The following is a 17844-nucleotide window of genomic DNA, read 5'->3' on the forward strand; positions in this document are numbered from 1 at the left end:
CCTTCAGTGCCACTAAATGTGCTAGGACGACAATCCATGAAGTTCTTGAAAGTGCAGACGGGCTGCTGAGCGTGTTGACCTATTGTGTACGAATAGGACAAGGTTAAACACAAGAGTTAATGTAGGGTCTAAAGATCCTAGTGTGAGTCTAAACTGCAGGGTATACTACCTGCTTGAGCAGCTGCAAGTGCCGCAGCAACTTGTTCATTAACGAAAGCCGTCAACTGGGCTTGTGTCATGTTAATTCGTCCGGCCATTGATCTTCACATCAAAGGCAACATAAGTGAGAAAGGTTCGCGAATAGTGCGATGACAAAAGAGTGTAAGCACATAGGTGTTCTCAAGCAATAACAAGTAGTGAGCAAAGTAATGTAAGCATACTACGAGCAAAGTTCTATGCAATTCTAGCATGTAGGCAATAAACATAAACCTTATTACCTAGGATGTTGAGTCTTGCACGTGGAGCGAAGCGTCGTTGTGGATCGTTGAGAGCACTGTTCTGGTTATAGTCTGGTTTTAATAAAAACGTTTTCCCATATTAAAACCAAGTTCTCTATAACCAATGGCTCTGATACCAATCTGTCACATCCCAAAAATCCACCTGCGGAGTATCACCGCTTGGGAGCGTGACTGACCAGGATCAAGCCACCAATCATATAGAACAATATATATAGTAAAAGTAATTGCCATTAAACCAAACCAAATCCACATGAAAGGTGTTCCAAAACATAAGTAAGTTATCATTGTTTAGCGGAAGCGTATAGATAAAACCCAACATAAATAAGTATGTAATGTCATAAGTGTTTTAAGAAACAATCACGATCCAAGCCCACAACGACCAGCTCCTCCCTGTGCAAGCTCCATGTATCTAAGGACCTGCAAGGCATGTAACAGAGGATCAACAACTAGTTGAGCGAGTTCACAGTAAGTAAATGCGTAATAGAAAGTTTGATTGTAACAGGTGGCTCTACTGGGCCGATAGTACGTTCAATTGGTGGGGGCTTCCCATGTTGTATAACCACTAGACTATTCGTAACCATAAGAATCCTTCACAACCGAGGATAGTAGTAAGTATAAATACACGTAGGTTTTACGTGAGTATCCTTCACAACCGAGGATAGTAGTAAGTATAAGTCTACGTAGATTGTAAGTATGTGTCCTGCACAACCGAGGACAGTGAATAGCATAAGTATGTGTCCTGCACAACCGAGGACAGTGAGTAGCAAAAGTATGTGTCCTGCACAACCGAGGATAGTGAGTAGCAAATGTATGTGTCCTGCACAACCGAGGACAATGGTATGGTAGTCTAGTATTAGTGTCAGTACGAATCTATTCAATCTTATTCCTTCAATCCCATTCCCAAGCCCTGGGAATCCCATGCCTTAGTAAGAGTGTGAACTCACCTTGGTTTGCTCGGTATGCTAGGTTATGCACTCACAAGTAATCAATCAAAGCCTAGATTATGCATGTGTTCATAGTCAGTTCATGTTTGTATGGTTTTTCAAGCAAAGTTCATCACAAAGGGTGTGTAACGGTTAACATCATGCATTAAAACCAGTTAATCATCTTTATACATTTCATGCTTGACGGGGAGAACACGAAATTAACCTACTTTACCAAGTTAACACGTTTAACAGGATTCATGCACTAACAATGTTATATGTCTACTGAGTTAACATCTTTATAGTCATAACGAAATCAACGTGTTTAACTGGATTACACCCTAACATAGTTTACTTACTAATAGGGTTAATAAGGTTAACAACCTAACCAATAATCAGATCATGTGTATAGCAAACAATTGAGCTACTTCATTGTACCATCAAACATTCAGGCAAGGCTTCCTAGTTAATACGCGGACAATCAACCATGATATGAAGTTCGGTCAAGAGATAACACCCCCCACAAGCATATAAACTCGGACAAGAAGCCAAATGCCAAAAGGTCGGACCATGGGAGGTTTAAAGCTCGGACAAGGGCAGGTGGGTTAAAAAGTCGGACATGATGATGCCCCCCACCAAAACTCGGACAGGGGTACACCCCCCCCCCAAAACTCGGACTAGGGGCATCCCCCCTTACAAAGTCGGACTTGGCTTTTATAAAACTCTGACCCAACATTTTTTTTCCTCTCAAAAGTCGGACCAAGGGGGAAAGGGCCTAAAAAGTCGGACTACCCCTTGCCTACTTAAAATTCGGACACATAAGTGTATGAAACTCGGACCATATCACAAGTTAAAAGTCGTGCATTTATCATTTTAAAGAAACTCGGACCTCCATTACATTAAAGGTCGGACCACTTGACTATTTATAAAAGTCGGACTTTAAGTCTTTCACATAAAACTCGGACAATGCATGTTGTTCAAACTCAGACAATGCTCATAAAATTCTGACTAACAAATAATCATGCGTTCATTGCGATTGCAGCAGTTACGTTTTATGTTCAACAGTTTCATTCATCGATCTAATAACCCTAGTTTCATACACTGGCAACCATTTTAATTCAATTATCAATCACGATTGTAGCATAACATGTATCTTGACAACAAACAAACCATTACACAACTAATCACCATCACATTACAATAATCAGAATCAATTCAAAACACAGAACCATCTAATCAAGGCTAGGGTTTACAAGTATTATAAGAATCAAGCATTGCTAACAATCAAACAATCAATGAACAATGATTACACAATTACCTTGAATGATTCTAGAGAAGGAGAGGAATCAAGAGTGATGAATATCTTGGGCCAATGATAGTGGTGATGATGATTGCTAGGGGATTAGAGAATACAGTGCTTTGGTTTTTGTGAAAATGATTTGTGAAAAGGGATTAGGGTTAACAATGATTAGAGTTTCACTAATTACTCTATGCATCCCTAAGTATCATAATTTGCAATAGCACACCATCTCAAAATAGTTCACAGTTTCACCACCACATTCATACATTTGACAAATCTTTCATAATCAACACATATACTTAACTGAATCAAAAACGTTACAACTTCACAGCAAACTAATTGTGCAAGTGTCACACCCCGACCACGTAGGACCACAAACCGTGGCGGAAACGTCGGGGAGTGTTGCAACAGAATAATTGTTTCACAACCATGGATTCAAAAATAGTTTCGTTTTATTGATAATATCAAACATTACATTGTCTTAACATAAAACAAACAAGTTTCTTATCAACTATCATAGTTTTAAAGTCGCTAAGGCCTCGTCCAGGTCCTACGTGACGCATGCATCCTAGAAAATCACGTCATTCTACCACACCTGAAACATATGTAAAAACAAAGTCAGCAAAGAAATTGCTGGCGAGTACATAGGTTTTATAAGGGTATTGGAATCATGGCTTGTTTGTATGGTGCAATATTTTATTAGACTACAAGAGTCGAAATACAAACTTCGTTTTAAAAAGTGTATTGCAACATAGTTAACCAACTCAAATCAAGTTGGTTAAGTTTATAAAATCTCGTAGCCATAATTCTTAACCCCAAAACATTTTGTTTTTAGAAAAACATCTTGTAAAACATCATTGTGCGACATCGTTTTATATATCGTTACCCAAGTGAACTAAATAATGCCACGGTATGTAATATGATGAAAACACTTATATATAAGAAGTACCAGCGGCGTATCTACCATGTTTTCACCACATTACCCCCGTCTTGTTATCTAAACACTTAACCAAAAACCAGTCGTTTATCGAAATCGTTTAACATCGTTTCCAAATCGTTTCCTCGTTTCCAAATCGTTTACTCGTTTCCAAATCGTATTCGTTTTTAATAGTGAAACTACTTTTGGTCGTCTCGTTAACAACATTCAAACCTTCGTGACTCGTCTAACTCGTTTCTCGTTTCGTATTAACAAACCACCAAAGGGTAAGTTAACAATCATCAGATTCAGTCGTTACCCACAACCCCCACACATAACTATGGGTGTAGTGCAATAACGGGATTTGTCAGATCCTATGGTACCATAACCTAATACTGGTCGGCTTGATCAATGCTAATGAATGTCATTCACTATGTAATTACAACCAACAAGTCGTGTACACCTTATCGAAATCGTTATTAGTTTAGTAAAATCGTTATAATCGTTTTTGAAACCATCGTTTAAACTTTGAAAACATTTGATACATATGAATCACCCCAAAACATTTAAAACAATAAAATAGGGGAACTATGTACTCACATGTAGTGCAAAGTATCCTTGATCAAATAGAACTTCAACAACTCGAGCAAACCAGAGAAATCAAGTAGCCCCTAGTAATCGAACCACTAGTCAAACAATAGACGCCTAAATCGGAAGATCGGACAGAATGAGGTCTTGTAAACCAAATGAGTATTGGAACTCATGTGATATGGTTTAACAAAGCCTACATCCTAAATCGGAACCTATCCTAAGTGCTTTCGACCCATCGCGACCCATTAAGGTAGCTTACGCTACTTTAACGCGTCGTGTGCGCAAAAGCGCGTTCGAGATGTCTAACTAGTCCTATGACGAGTATTATGTGCCCATACATGTTTAATTATGTTACATAATCAGTTACGTGTCAAAAATTTAAGTTACATATGCTTAATTACCTATTATGTATAAAAAGGGTATTTTGGTAACTTACCAAGGCACATAAACTACTTATCATGCGACTAATCAAACCTAAGTGACCATAAGGTATAACCCCGGAAGGTTATTCCCTACGCTACTATGGCCACAACACATGTTTGGTCGAATCCTAATGATCGACCAAACGGGTCGTGTTCGAAAGTCTAAGCGGGTGTTTAGTCCGCTTGACTTACGACTCTACATAAGCACAAAACTTAACAAGTGACGAGCTAAACATGTCGAAACATGTTTAGTTAAGTTAGAAAATAGGTTTGGCATCAAAACAAACGGTTTTGATACCTACAAGTAGCTTGGTTACAAAATACGCGAGAAAACGCATTCTGGCCGAAGCTACGACTCGTCACTGAGCCTAGATAACGTGGTAATCAGTAGGTATAGTCACTAGAGACAATAACCATCGTGATTACGCTCACGTTATGAAGTTCAAAAGAACTTCGCGTTGACCATAAACTGGTCAAAGCAGAAAGTCAAACACAGTTTGACTTTAACGCTAAAACGAACGATAAACGCGAAAGAATACTTAAACGCGAGTATTCTCAGGTATGAAGTGCTAAAACACCCCAACTTAGAGAACAAACTCAGAATTCAAGTGGGGAGAAATGAAGTTGGGTTGGGTATTTATAGGAAATTCACAACCGTTAGGATCGTTTCTTGTTCCCCAAGCATTTAATCTCGGCCCTACACTTGTACCCACTGATTTGGAATACTATGGGCATCAAAAACCAGCCCATAGATTGCTCAAACCATGTGCAAAACAATGGGGAACAGCTGGGTTTTAAAAATAAAGTTTGCTGATCTGGGGAGGCTTTACGGACCGTAAGCACATGCCCATACAGTCCGTAAGGGACCTGCAGACCAGCACTTTCATAAAATGACAGTTTAGCCCCTGAACTTGCAAAACTTGCATTTCGGCTCATTTTTAACACGTTTAAGCCCCGTTAACCTCATTTCAAGGCTCTAAAATGAAGTTAAAGTATAGGGAACTCAAAACATGCTCAAAAATATCTCGGATGTCGGTTCGTTTGGTCGTACGGTTGCGTTGTTCGGTTAATTACGACGGGAGTCGCAACAAATGCAAAAACGGTCCAAATTGCGCGACGAATGGATTTTTATTATGCCAAACATTAAAACATAATATTTTAATGCTTACATAATTTTTTGGATGTCCGGATATATTCAGAACGTAAGATATGCGCGAAAATGCAAACTTGTGCACTTTTTGACGCTTTTAGTCCCCATTGATCAATAAAGTTTATTTTAGCATACCGAACCCCTCAAAGCCTATTTCTAAGCTATGTAAAGGTTATTTAAGGTATGTTTAACTTATGATCAAGTTCCGGAGTGTTCGTTACTATACGAATCGGTATAGTTTCGCAATTTGACACAAATAGTCCCTGCGATCGAACAAACTTGTTTTCGACACACCAAACCATCCAAAACTTATTTCTAAGTTATGTGGAGGTTATTTAAGGTATGTTAAGCCTATTTCACTATTCCGGAATGTTTGTTGCATTAAACTGGTTATATTTACGTATTAGAGCGCGTATAACCTTCCAGAAAGCGATTTAGAGCTTGAAATTGGAATCGAATCGAATTGCAAAAATTACCAAACACAAATACACACAAAACACATATAAAAACACCAAAGCACATTGTTTTGTTAATAATCAACATTGTTTTTCATCGTACGGAGATTACAGAGCACAGTTGTCACAGTCTCCCCTACTTCAGGAAATTTCGTCCCGAAATTTTAACTAGAGGAAACTTGTGGAAACAAATGTGGATATTTGGTCATCATTTGATCCTTACGTTCCCAAGTAAATTCTGGGCCACGTTTGGACTCCCAACGAACTTTAACCAAATGAATCCGTTTGTTCTTCAACTGCTTGAATGTACGGTCCACTATCTCCACGGGTTTCTCGACAAAGTGCATTGTTTCATCGATTTGAATCTCGTCGAGAGGTATGTGAAGATCAGGGTCAGCTAAGCACTTTCGCAAATTGGACACGTGAAAAGTCGGATGAATATTTCTAAGCTCTGGAGGTAGCTCTAGTCGATAGGCAACTTTCCCAACTCTTTCCACAATCTTAAATGGTCCTACATATCGAGGTGCAAGTTTTCCTTTCTTTCCAAATCTCATGACTCCTTTCCAAGGTGAAACCTTGAGTAGGACACGGTCTCCGACTTGAAATTCCATGGGCTTGCGTCCTAAATCCGCATAACTCTTTTGACGGCTTCTAGCTGTCACAAGATTATCGCGAATTTTCTTGATTTTGTCCGTTGTTTCTAGAACGAGCTCAGGTCCAGTAAGCTGAGCTTCACCGGTCTCGTTCCAACAGACAGGTGAACGGCATTTTCGACCGTAGAGAGCTTCGAATGGTGCCATTTTAATGCTAGCATGATAACTATTGTTGTAAGAGAACTCGATCATTGGCAAATGAGAATCCCAATTACCACCAAAGTCTATCACGCATGCTCTAAGCATATCCTCCAAAGTTTGAATCGTCCTTTCGGATTGCCCATCTGTTTGGGGATGATAAGCAGTGCTTAGATTTAGTTGGGTTCCCATAGCAGTTTGCATGGTTTTCCAGAAATGAGATGAAAATCGAGCATCACGATCGGAAATGATATCCAAAGGAACACCATGTCGTGAAATAATCTCATCAACATAAATCTTTGCAAGTTTATCAGCAGATAGGTCTTCGCGAATCGGGAGAAAATGAGCTGACTTCGTTAATCGATCGATAACAACCCAAATAGCATCATGACCTTTAGAAGTACGCGGTAGCTTAGTGATGAGATCCATCGCAATGCTCTCCCACTTCCAAACCGGTATCTCTGGTTGTACAAGCAAACCAGAAGGTCGTTGATGTTCAGCCTTGACTTTAAGACAAGTTAGGCATTTCGATACATACAAGGCGACATCTTTCTTCATACCAGGCCACCAGAACTTAGTACGAAGATCCTTGTACATTTTATCAGCACCAGGATGGATAGAATATCGAGACTTGTGAGATTCGTCCATCACTAGGGTGCGGAGCTCGTCTTGTTTCGGGATCCACAAACGATCCTTGAAATAAAGCAAACCATCGCCTTTTGCTTCGAGTTTAAGCTCAAGCTGATGTGGTAATTCCATACCCATCAAATTCTGTGAAACACAAAATTGCTGAGCTTGAAGAACACGAGATTGAAGATCTGATAACGTTTGAACGGAATGAAGTTTGACTCGTTCTTTTCGACTAAGCGCATCGGCCACGACATTCGCCTTACCAGGATGGTAGCGAATTTCGCAATCGTAGTCGTTCAAGAGTTCAACCCAACGTCGTTGCCTCATGTTCAGCTCTTTCTGATTAAGAATATACTGGAGACTTTTGTGGTCTGTGAAAACCACACACTTCGTACCATAAAGATAATGTCTCCAGATCTTAAGCACAAAAACCACAGCTCCTAACTCGAGATCGTGAGTTGTATAGTTCTTCTCGTGGATTTTCAACTGTCTAGATGCATAAGCAATAACTTTACCTCGTTGCATGAGGACGCAACCAAGGCCTAAGTTGGATGCATCGCAGTAGACAACGAAATCATCGTTTCCCTCGGGCAGAGATAGAACAGGAGCATTACACAATTTCCGCTTCAGCGTTTGAAACGCTTCTTCTTGCTTGGGCCCCCACTCAAAAGGCTTATTCTTCTGAGTCAAAGCAGTGAGTGGAACCGCAATCTTTGAGAAATTGGAAATGAATCGACGATAATATCCAGCAAGACCAAGAAAAGATCGAATTTCTGTAGGTGTCGTTGGCGTACTCCAATCCTTAATAGCAACAATCTTGGATGGATCCACATGAATACCTCGCTCATTGACTATATGACCCAGAAATTGCACTTCTTTAAGCCAAAATTCACACTTGGAGAATTTAGCGAAAAGTTGTTCCTTCTTCAGGAGTTCCAACGTTAAGCGAAGGTGTTGCTCGTGATCGGCTCGAGTCTTCGAATAAATGAGAATATCGTCGATGAACACAATAATGAACTTGTCTAAATAAGGTTTACAAACCCTATTCATTAAGTCCATAAAGATAGCTGGAGCATTCGTCAAGCCAAAAGGCATGACTGTGAACTCGTAATGCCCATATCTTGTGCGGAAAGCAGTCTTGGGAATATCTTCTTCGAGAACACGAAGTTGATGATACCCAGAACGCAGATCGATCTTAGAAAAACATGAAGCACCTTGCAGCTGATCGAAGAGATCATCAATTCGAGGTAGGGGATATCGATTCTTGATGGTAAGCTTGTTAAGCTCACGATAATCGATACACATTCGAAAAGACCCATCTTTCTTTTTCACGAAGAGGAAAGGAGCTCCCCAAGGTGAATAACTCGGACGGATGAATCCTTTATCAGATAACTCTTGAAGCTGTTTCGATAATTCTTGCATCTCTGATGGTGCAAGACGATAAGGCGCCTTCGCAATCGGGTTGGCATTAGGTACAAGGTCGATATGGAATTCAACTTGACGAACTGGAGGCAAACCAGGCAATTCATCAGGGAACACCTCTGGATAGTCTTGAACAATCGGAATATCCTGAATCCTCTTACTCTTGCTTTTCTCCTCAGTGACATGTGCTAGAAAAGCAACATATCCCTTTCTCAAATATCTCTGGGCCTTTGTACATGACATAAGCTTCAATCCGCCTGAAGGTTTCTCACCACGAACCTCCAAAACATCGCCAGACGGAAGAGGAATACGAACAATCTTATCGAAACAAACCACCTCAGCGTGGTGTTTGGTTAACCAATCCATTCCAACGATAATGTCGAAGCTTCCAAGTTGGATTGGCGTGAGGTCGATAGGGAAGAGGTGGTTATCAAGGTTCAACTGACAATCACGAATAACAGAATCGAGAACAAGAGGTTTACCAGTGGCAACTTCGACAGACAAGGGTTTCCTCAATTTAGTTCTAGGTATCGCAAGCAAAGGCTCAAAAGATAATGAAACAAAACTTCGATCGGCACCAGAATCAAAAAGAATAGATGCAGGTTGATTGTTAACAAGAAACGTACCATTAACAACCTCGTTGTCAGCCCTCGCTTCGTTTGCATTCAAGTTGTAAGCTCGCCCTTGAGCAGGATTCACATTGGCGTTCACATTCGGGTTCGCATTAGCATTTGCCAGCCTCGGACAGTTGTTGCGGAAGTGGCCAAACTCTCCACAATTAAAACATGAACCTGGTGGGAATCTAGCAGCATTCCCTTGTGCCGGAGCTTGAACCTGGGCGACCTGATTTTGTCCTGAACGACAAACATTGGCTAAATGCCCAAGTCTACCACACGTAGCACACTGTTTACAGGCCTGTTGGGCAACATGGTGACCATTACATCGAGTGCAGTGAGGTGCGGTACCAGCATATGCTTTCTTCGCAGGAGGTTGAGTCGGTGGGTTCTGAGCAGTTTGATTGGTGACAGCAAAGTTTTGGGCACCCTTTCGCTTCCTTGATTTCTTCGACGACTCACCTTCTTTACCCTTACCCTTCTTCTTGTCTTTCGCAGAATCAGACAATTTCTTCTTGTCACCCTTGCGAGTGAGTTTACCCTTTCTGACTTGGGATTCAGTTAGGGTAGCAGACAATTCGATTGCTTGGCGAAGGGTAGTAGGATTAACAGCAGTCACAATATCCATCATAGAATCGGGTAGACCATCGATGTATCTTTCGATTGCTTTCTCTGGTGGAGTAACCATGGTGGGACACAATAGACTGAGTTCCTCAAAGCGATCCGTGTACGCACGGTGCTCAGCCCCATCTTGTTTCAAATCGTCAAACTCTCGCTCCAAAGCTCGAATCTCGTGACGGGGACAGAACTCTCTCATCATGAGAGCCCGAAGCTCATCCCATGTTTGTGCCAACGCCACTTCGGCACCCCTATCGCGCATAATACCATTCCACCAGGTAAGCGCTCGCTTCTCAAACACGCTGGTAGCAAATTCAACCTTACGTGCATTCGGACACTGCACATGCCTGAATGTGTTCTCAATACTCTCGAACCACTGTAGGAGCGCAGTTGCTCCTTGCGACCCAGAAAACTTAAGAGGCTTAGCAGAATTGAAGTTCTTGAAATTACACTGCGCATTGTTGTGGTTATTATTGTTATTGTTGTATATCTCATGAACTTGAGTTACAACACCGGGAAGTACAGCAGCCACTTGCTGAGAGACTAGGGCTGCGATTTCTTCAATGGTGAAGGATTGTGCTTCACGTCGTGGAGGCATTGTCTAACAAGGAAATATGAGAAACGAGTGAGGTTGGTAATTAGGAAGAGCAAAAGATGTATCGACAAAACACAAGGAAGGCGATCATTTGTTCGTTACCTCGAACAAACAAACGACACGCAGTGACTAATCAAAGTAAATGAATCAAAATAATGCATCGCGAAGACATGCTCGCCTATAAGTGAACACTCACCCCAAGAGTTCCCAGGTAAGAGTGACTGGTCCGATTATGTGGATTTGTACGAACACTCTAGCCTTAGACAGAAAACTCAGGGTACAGGCATTCACTCTTCCAGTTTGCACGTGTTCACATTATTTTAACCCAAACTTTGACGAGATTTTGAAAATTCAAAAGGCACTAAGCCAAATATGAATCAAACCGGAAGGGTTCAAAACCTAGTAATCAATCATCCTAGAACGGATGATTAATTTTCGAAGCAGAATCGGATTTGTGTTCTCGTTGTGGTTATCACCTAAGGATAGGTGACGGTATTGTTTTAAAATCTAAACACAAGTAAACTTGTGTTAGGGTCCTAAAGTTATAGTCTAGGTCAAAGCATTACTAATAACCTAATTCCCTATAACCATTGGCTCTGATACCAACTTCTTCTGTCACACCCCGACCACGTAGGACCACAAACCGTGGCGGAAACGTCGGGGAGTGTTGCAACAGAATAATTGTTTCACAACCATGGATTCAAAAATAGTTTCGTTTTATTGATAATATCAAACATTACATTGTCTTAACATAAAACAAACAAGTTTCTTATCAACTATCATAGTTTTAAAGTTGCTAAGGCCTCGTCCAGGTCCTACGTGACGCATGCATCCTAGAAAATCACATCATTCTACCACACCTGAAACATATGTAAAAACAAAGTCAGCAAAGAAATTGCTGGCGAGTACATAGGTTTTATAAGGGTATTGGAATCATGGCTTGTTTGTATGGTGCAATATTTTATTAGACTACAAGAGTCGAAATACAAACTTCGTTTTAAAAAGTGTATTGCAACATAGTTAACCAACTCAAATCAAGTTGGTTAAGTTTATAAAATCTCGTAGCCATAATTCTTAACCCCAAAACATTTTGTTTTTAGAAAAACATCTTGTAAAACATCATTGTGCGACATCGTTTTATATATCGTTACCCAAGTGAACTAAATAACGCCACGGTATGTAATATGATGAAAACACTTATATATAAGAAGTACCAGCGGCGTATCTACCATGTTTTCACCACATTACCCCCGTCTTGTTATCTAAACACTTAACCAAAAACCAGTCGTTTATCGAAATCGTTTAACATCGTTTCCAAATCGTTTCCTCGTTTCCAAATCGTTTACTCGTTTCCAAATCGTTTACTCGTTTCCAAATCGTATTCGTTTTTAATAGTGAAACTACTTTTGGTCGTCTCGTTAACAACATTCAAACCTTCGTGACTCGTCTAACTCGTTTCTCGTTTCGTATTAACAAACCACCAAAGGGTAAGTTAACAATCATCAGATTCAGTCGTTACCCACAACCCCCACACATAACTATGGGTGTAGTGCAATAACGGGATTTGTCAGATCCTATGGTACCATAACCTAATACTGGTCGGCTTGATCAATGCTAATGAATGTCATTCGCTATGTAATTACAACCAACAAGTCGTGTACACCTTATCGAAATCGTTATTAGTTTAGTAAAATCGTTATAATCGTTTTTGAAACCATCGTTTAAACTTTGAAAACATTTGATACATATGAATCACCCCAAAACATTTAAAACAATAAAATAGGGGAACTATGTACTCACATGTAGTGCAAAGTATCCTTGATCAAATAGAACTTCAACAACTCGAGCAAACCAGAGAAATCAAGTAGCCCCTAGTAATCGAACCACTAGTCAAACAATAGACGCCTAAATCGGAAGATCGGACAGAATGAGGTCTTGTAAACCAAATGAGTATTGGAACTCATGTGATATGGTTTAACAAAGCCTACATCCTAAATCGGAACCTATCCTAAGTGCTTTCGACCCATCGCGACCCATTAAGGTAGCTTACGCTACTTTAACGCGTCGTGTGCGCAAAAGCGCGTTCGAGATGTCTAACTTGTCCTATGACGAGTATTATGTGCCCATACATGTTTAATTATGTTACATAATCAGTTACGTGTCAAAAATTTAAGTTACATATGCTTAATTACCAATTATGTATAAAAAGGGTATTTTGGTAACTTACCAAGGCACATAAACTACTTATCATGCGACTAATCAAACCTAAGTGACCATAAGGTATAACCCCGGAAGGTTATTCCCTACGCTACTATGGCCACAACACATGTTTGGTCGAATCCTAATGATCGACCAAACGGGTCGTGTTCGAAAGTCTAAGCGGGTGTTTAGTCCGCTTGACTTACGACTCTACATAAGCACAAAACTTAACAAGTGACGAGCTAAACATGTCGAAACATGTTTAGTTAAGTTAGAAAATAGGTTTGGCATCAAAACAAACGGTTTTGATACCTACAAGTAGCTTGGTTACAAAATACGCGAGAAAACGCATTCTGGCCGAAGCTACGACTCGTCACTGAGCCTAGATAACGTGGTAATCAGTAGGTATAGTCACTAGAGACTATAACCATCGTGATTACGCTCACGTTATGAAGTTCAAAAGAACTTCGCGTTGACCATAAACTGGTCAAAGCAGAAAGTCAAACACAGTTTGACTTTAACGCTAAAACGAACGATAAACGCGAAAGAATACTTACAGAAGGTCCCCGCAAGATTGAACTTCCGAGTATTCTCAGGTATGAAGTGCTAAAACACCCCAACTTAGAGAACAAACTCAGAATTCAAGTGGGGAGAAATGAAGTTGGGTTGGGTATTTATAGGAAATTCACAACCGTTAGGATCGTTTCTTGTTCCCCAAGCGTTTAATCTCGGCCCTACACTTGTACCCACAGATTTGGAATACTATGGGCATCAAAAACCAGCCCATAGATTGCTCAAACCATGTGCAAAACAATGGGGAACAGCTGGGTTTTAAAAATAAAGTTTGCTGATCTGGGGAGGCTTTACGGACCGTAAGCACATGCCCATACGGTCCGTAAGGGACCTGCAGACCAGCACTTTCATAAAATGACAGTTTAGCCCCTGAACTTGCAAAACTTGCATTTCGGCTCATTTTTGACACGTTTAAGCCCCGTTAACCTCATTTCAAGGCTCTAAAATGAAGTTAAAGTATAGGGAACTCAAAACATGCTCAAAAATATCTCGGATGTCGGTTCGTTTGGTCGTACGGTTGCGTTGTTCGGTTAATTACGACGGGAGTCGCAACAAATGCAAAAACGGTCCAAATTGCGCGACGAATGGATTTTTATTATGCCAAACATTAAAACATAATATTTTAATGCTTACATAATTTTTTGGATGTCCGGATATATTCAGAACGTAAGATATGCGCGAAAATGCAAACTTGTGCACTTTTTGACGCTTTTAGTCCCCATTGATCAATAAAGTTTATTTTAGCATACCGAACCCCTCAAAGCCTATTTCTAAGCTATGTAAAGGTTATTTAAGGTATGTTTAACTTATGATCAAGTTCCGGAGTGTTCGTTACTATACGAATCGGTATAGTTTCGCAATTTGACACAAATAGTCCCTACGATCGAACAAACTTGTTTTCGACACACCAAACCATCCAAAACTTATTTCTAAGTTATGTGGAGGTTATTTAAGGTATGTTAAGCCTATTTCACTATTCCGGAATGTTTGTTGCATTAAACTGGTTATATTTACGTATTAGAGCGCGTATAACCTTCCAGAAAGCGATTTAGAGCTTGAAATTGGAATCGAATCGAATTGCAAAAATTACCAAACACAAATACACACAAAACACATATAAAAACACCAAAGCACATTGTTTTATTAATAATCAACATTGTTTTTCATCGTACGGAGATTACAGAGCACAGTTGTCACAGCAAGCAAACAATTAAACAATCAATAAACGTGCAATAAATGCGAAATAGAAATCTTGGAAATTCGAGTTGTCACAAACACAACGGGGATCGACTTATTATGTTCCATCTAATGCTTCACACGAAGCGGCTTAAACAGCGGTGTGATAAATACTGTTGTAGGAAAACTCCACCAAGGGCAAGTGAGTGTTCCAACTTTTCATCAAATTTTATCACACAAGCACGTAACATGTCCATACAGTCTGCATCGTTCAGTAGCTCAGTCCAGCTTCGTTAATATTTAAGTTCTTACGATCAACGGTGTGCTGCAACCCTTGCGATTAGTAAAGGTCGTGCAGCGCTTTCTTACCGGTAATGACGTCAAGTTTGCGGCGCGTAATTACTGTATCTAGATCATGGTTACTTCTCATGATCCCTTAATCAACGTGATGTGTATGCAATGCCGTGGTCTTGTTGCATCAACGTGCAATCGAGACTTTATTGAGAAGCGTCACATAATTGCAAATCTAACTCCTTAGCTCTTGATTGCACGGTTGGCGTGAATCTCGTTCTTATCCACCATGTATCCTAAAGTTCTTACCTCGCGAATTTGATATCCGCTTTTCGACATCTTAGCACATAACTGTTCTTTCTCTAAGAGTCGCAAGATAAATTGCAGATGTTGCTCACGGCCTTCCTTGGTCGTTGGGCATATAAGAATGTAGTCAATAAATATAATCGTGATCTATCCCGGTATGGCTTACACGTTCGATTCATGAGGTCCATTAATACTGTCGATGCATGTGTTAAGCCAAATGGTGCGACAAGGAACTCGTAACACTCGAAGCGAGTCCTAAAGGTCGTTTTAGGGATATTTCCTTCTTGTATTCACAGTTGAGGACATCCTATCCTCAAGTCGATCTTTGAGTGGTAACTATAACCTGACGATTGGTCTGTTCATGTCATCAATCCATGGCAAAGGATACCAATCCTTGATATCCAATTCTCTGGAATTTATGCAAAGTGGAAACTGTCAACTTTTTTCTTGTGTCCTTAACTAAGGGTGTCATGTCCTTAATTCCATCTGTCTAGCAGCTCTTGCAGTTATATCGGAGGCTCATGCTTCTCGGACGAAGCTAGTCGGTAAGGCGTCATTCAGCACTGGTGCCGGTCCTGGCACGAGGTTTATCCTAAACTCCTCTTATCGCTGTGGAGGTATTCCTGGCAAGTCTTCAGGAAAGGCTTCTGGGAATTCCTCCATTACGGGGTTGTCTTCTAGCTCTAGCTCCTAGGTCTCCTTATCGGCAACATGAGCTAGGAAGGCTATGCAGTCTACTCAGAGGTGCTTCTGTGTCTCTTCGACTAATGAGAGATGTCGCAGATCCACTGCCTTATGGGGTCTAGCACCCTTGCACGTATTGCAGGAAGGTTGTTTACTATAAATGTTTCATCATTCGCAAGAGGGATGCGACTGATTTTCCTTATATCGAAATGACTTCAGCTCTATACTTGGATTTCCAATCCATGCTGACTATCATATCATGACTTCCCAAGTCAATGGTAACAGAAGGTTCTGACCTTCTGAGTCCTCAAAATATAATCCTTAATCGCTTCATCTACTTAAACTAGCCTTCTATATGCCCATTTCTTAAGGAATACGGGATGTCTATTCTACTCGAAACTAGGTCAAGCAGTTTCTTAAGTTCTAAGCATGCAAGGTTAAAGTTGGTGCCAGTATTAATCAAAAATAGATGCATAAAGTTGGTTAATAGGGTACGTACCCGTAACCGCATCTGGATCCTGGCGTGCTTCACGAGCTCCGATCGTGAAGACCCTTCCTTGCTTGGTTCTTCCTAGAGAAATCTTTCCTAAAATGCCCTACTTCACCACACCTGTAGCAGCCTGGAATTTCCCATTATCTCTTTCGTCTGGATCCTTCGCCCAATAGGCATCCTTGCTGTGCCCTTCCTTTCCACACTTTCCACACCTAGGCCTCAGACATCGACCTTGATGGTAAAAATTGCATTCCTTGCACCTCGGCTTAGTCCCCAAGTAAACTTTACCACCAGCCTTATTAGTGGCTCCATCAGCTTTCCTGTCACGCGGCGAGTTGACTTCCTTTCTTTTGTTTGCTTTAGAGCTTCCATAGCTGACTTGGGTGCCAATCTTTAGATTTGAGGACTTCCTTTTCTTGTTGCCTGATGACTCCACATGAGTCTCTTTCTTGTTATCCTCAGATTCCGAAATATTCCCATGCGTAGAGCTTCTTCAGTAAGAGTGACACTCAAATCGATAGCCTCTGTGATGGTTGGGGGCTTTGAGGTAGTAACCATGCTCCTAATTTGAGGTGCAAGTCCCCAAATGAATCGCTCAATCCTCTTGAATTCCGGCTTGACTAAGTAGGGAACGACCCTAGACAAGTCGTGAAATCGCTGGACGTACTCAGAAATCTTCGGCCCGTCCATTTTCAAATTCCAGAACTCCGCCTCAAGCTTCTGGATTTCAGCCCTAGAATAGTATTTCTTCTCCATCATTTCCTTGAGCTCGTCCCAGCTCAGTGCATAAGCAGCATCTACACCAAGGGTCTGATTCTAAAGGTTCCACCAGGAGTGTGCGCCATCTAAAAATAGCCCTGAGATAAAGGTAACACTCCGCTGGGGCGAACAGTTACTCATTCTTAGAACGGAGTCAGTCTTTTCTGCCCAACAGACAAATGCAACGGAACCTCCTGTGCCATCAAAATTTAATGGCTTGCAGTCCAGGAACTGTTTATAGGTGCAGCCAGTTGGAGGGTTATTTCCGAAAGTGCCACCGCTGTTCTTAGAGCGGAGGGCTTCATGTCGTGAAATTGCCTGTGAGATGTGTTCTTGAAGCTCGGCTTCTGTCCTTCATAACATACTGGTGTCTGTGTCTCGTCTTGGCGGCATTCTCTTCTGTCAAAAGGTATGAGGTAGGTTAGACAACATTCCATAATTGCCTATGAGGTACATAGCACCATAAGCCAACATGTAA

This window comes from Helianthus annuus, chromosome 2 (genome assembly GCF_002127325.2).
Source record: "Helianthus annuus cultivar XRQ/B chromosome 2, HanXRQr2.0-SUNRISE, whole genome shotgun sequence".
Lineage (NCBI taxonomy): Eukaryota > Viridiplantae > Streptophyta > Magnoliopsida > Asterales > Asteraceae > Helianthus > Helianthus annuus.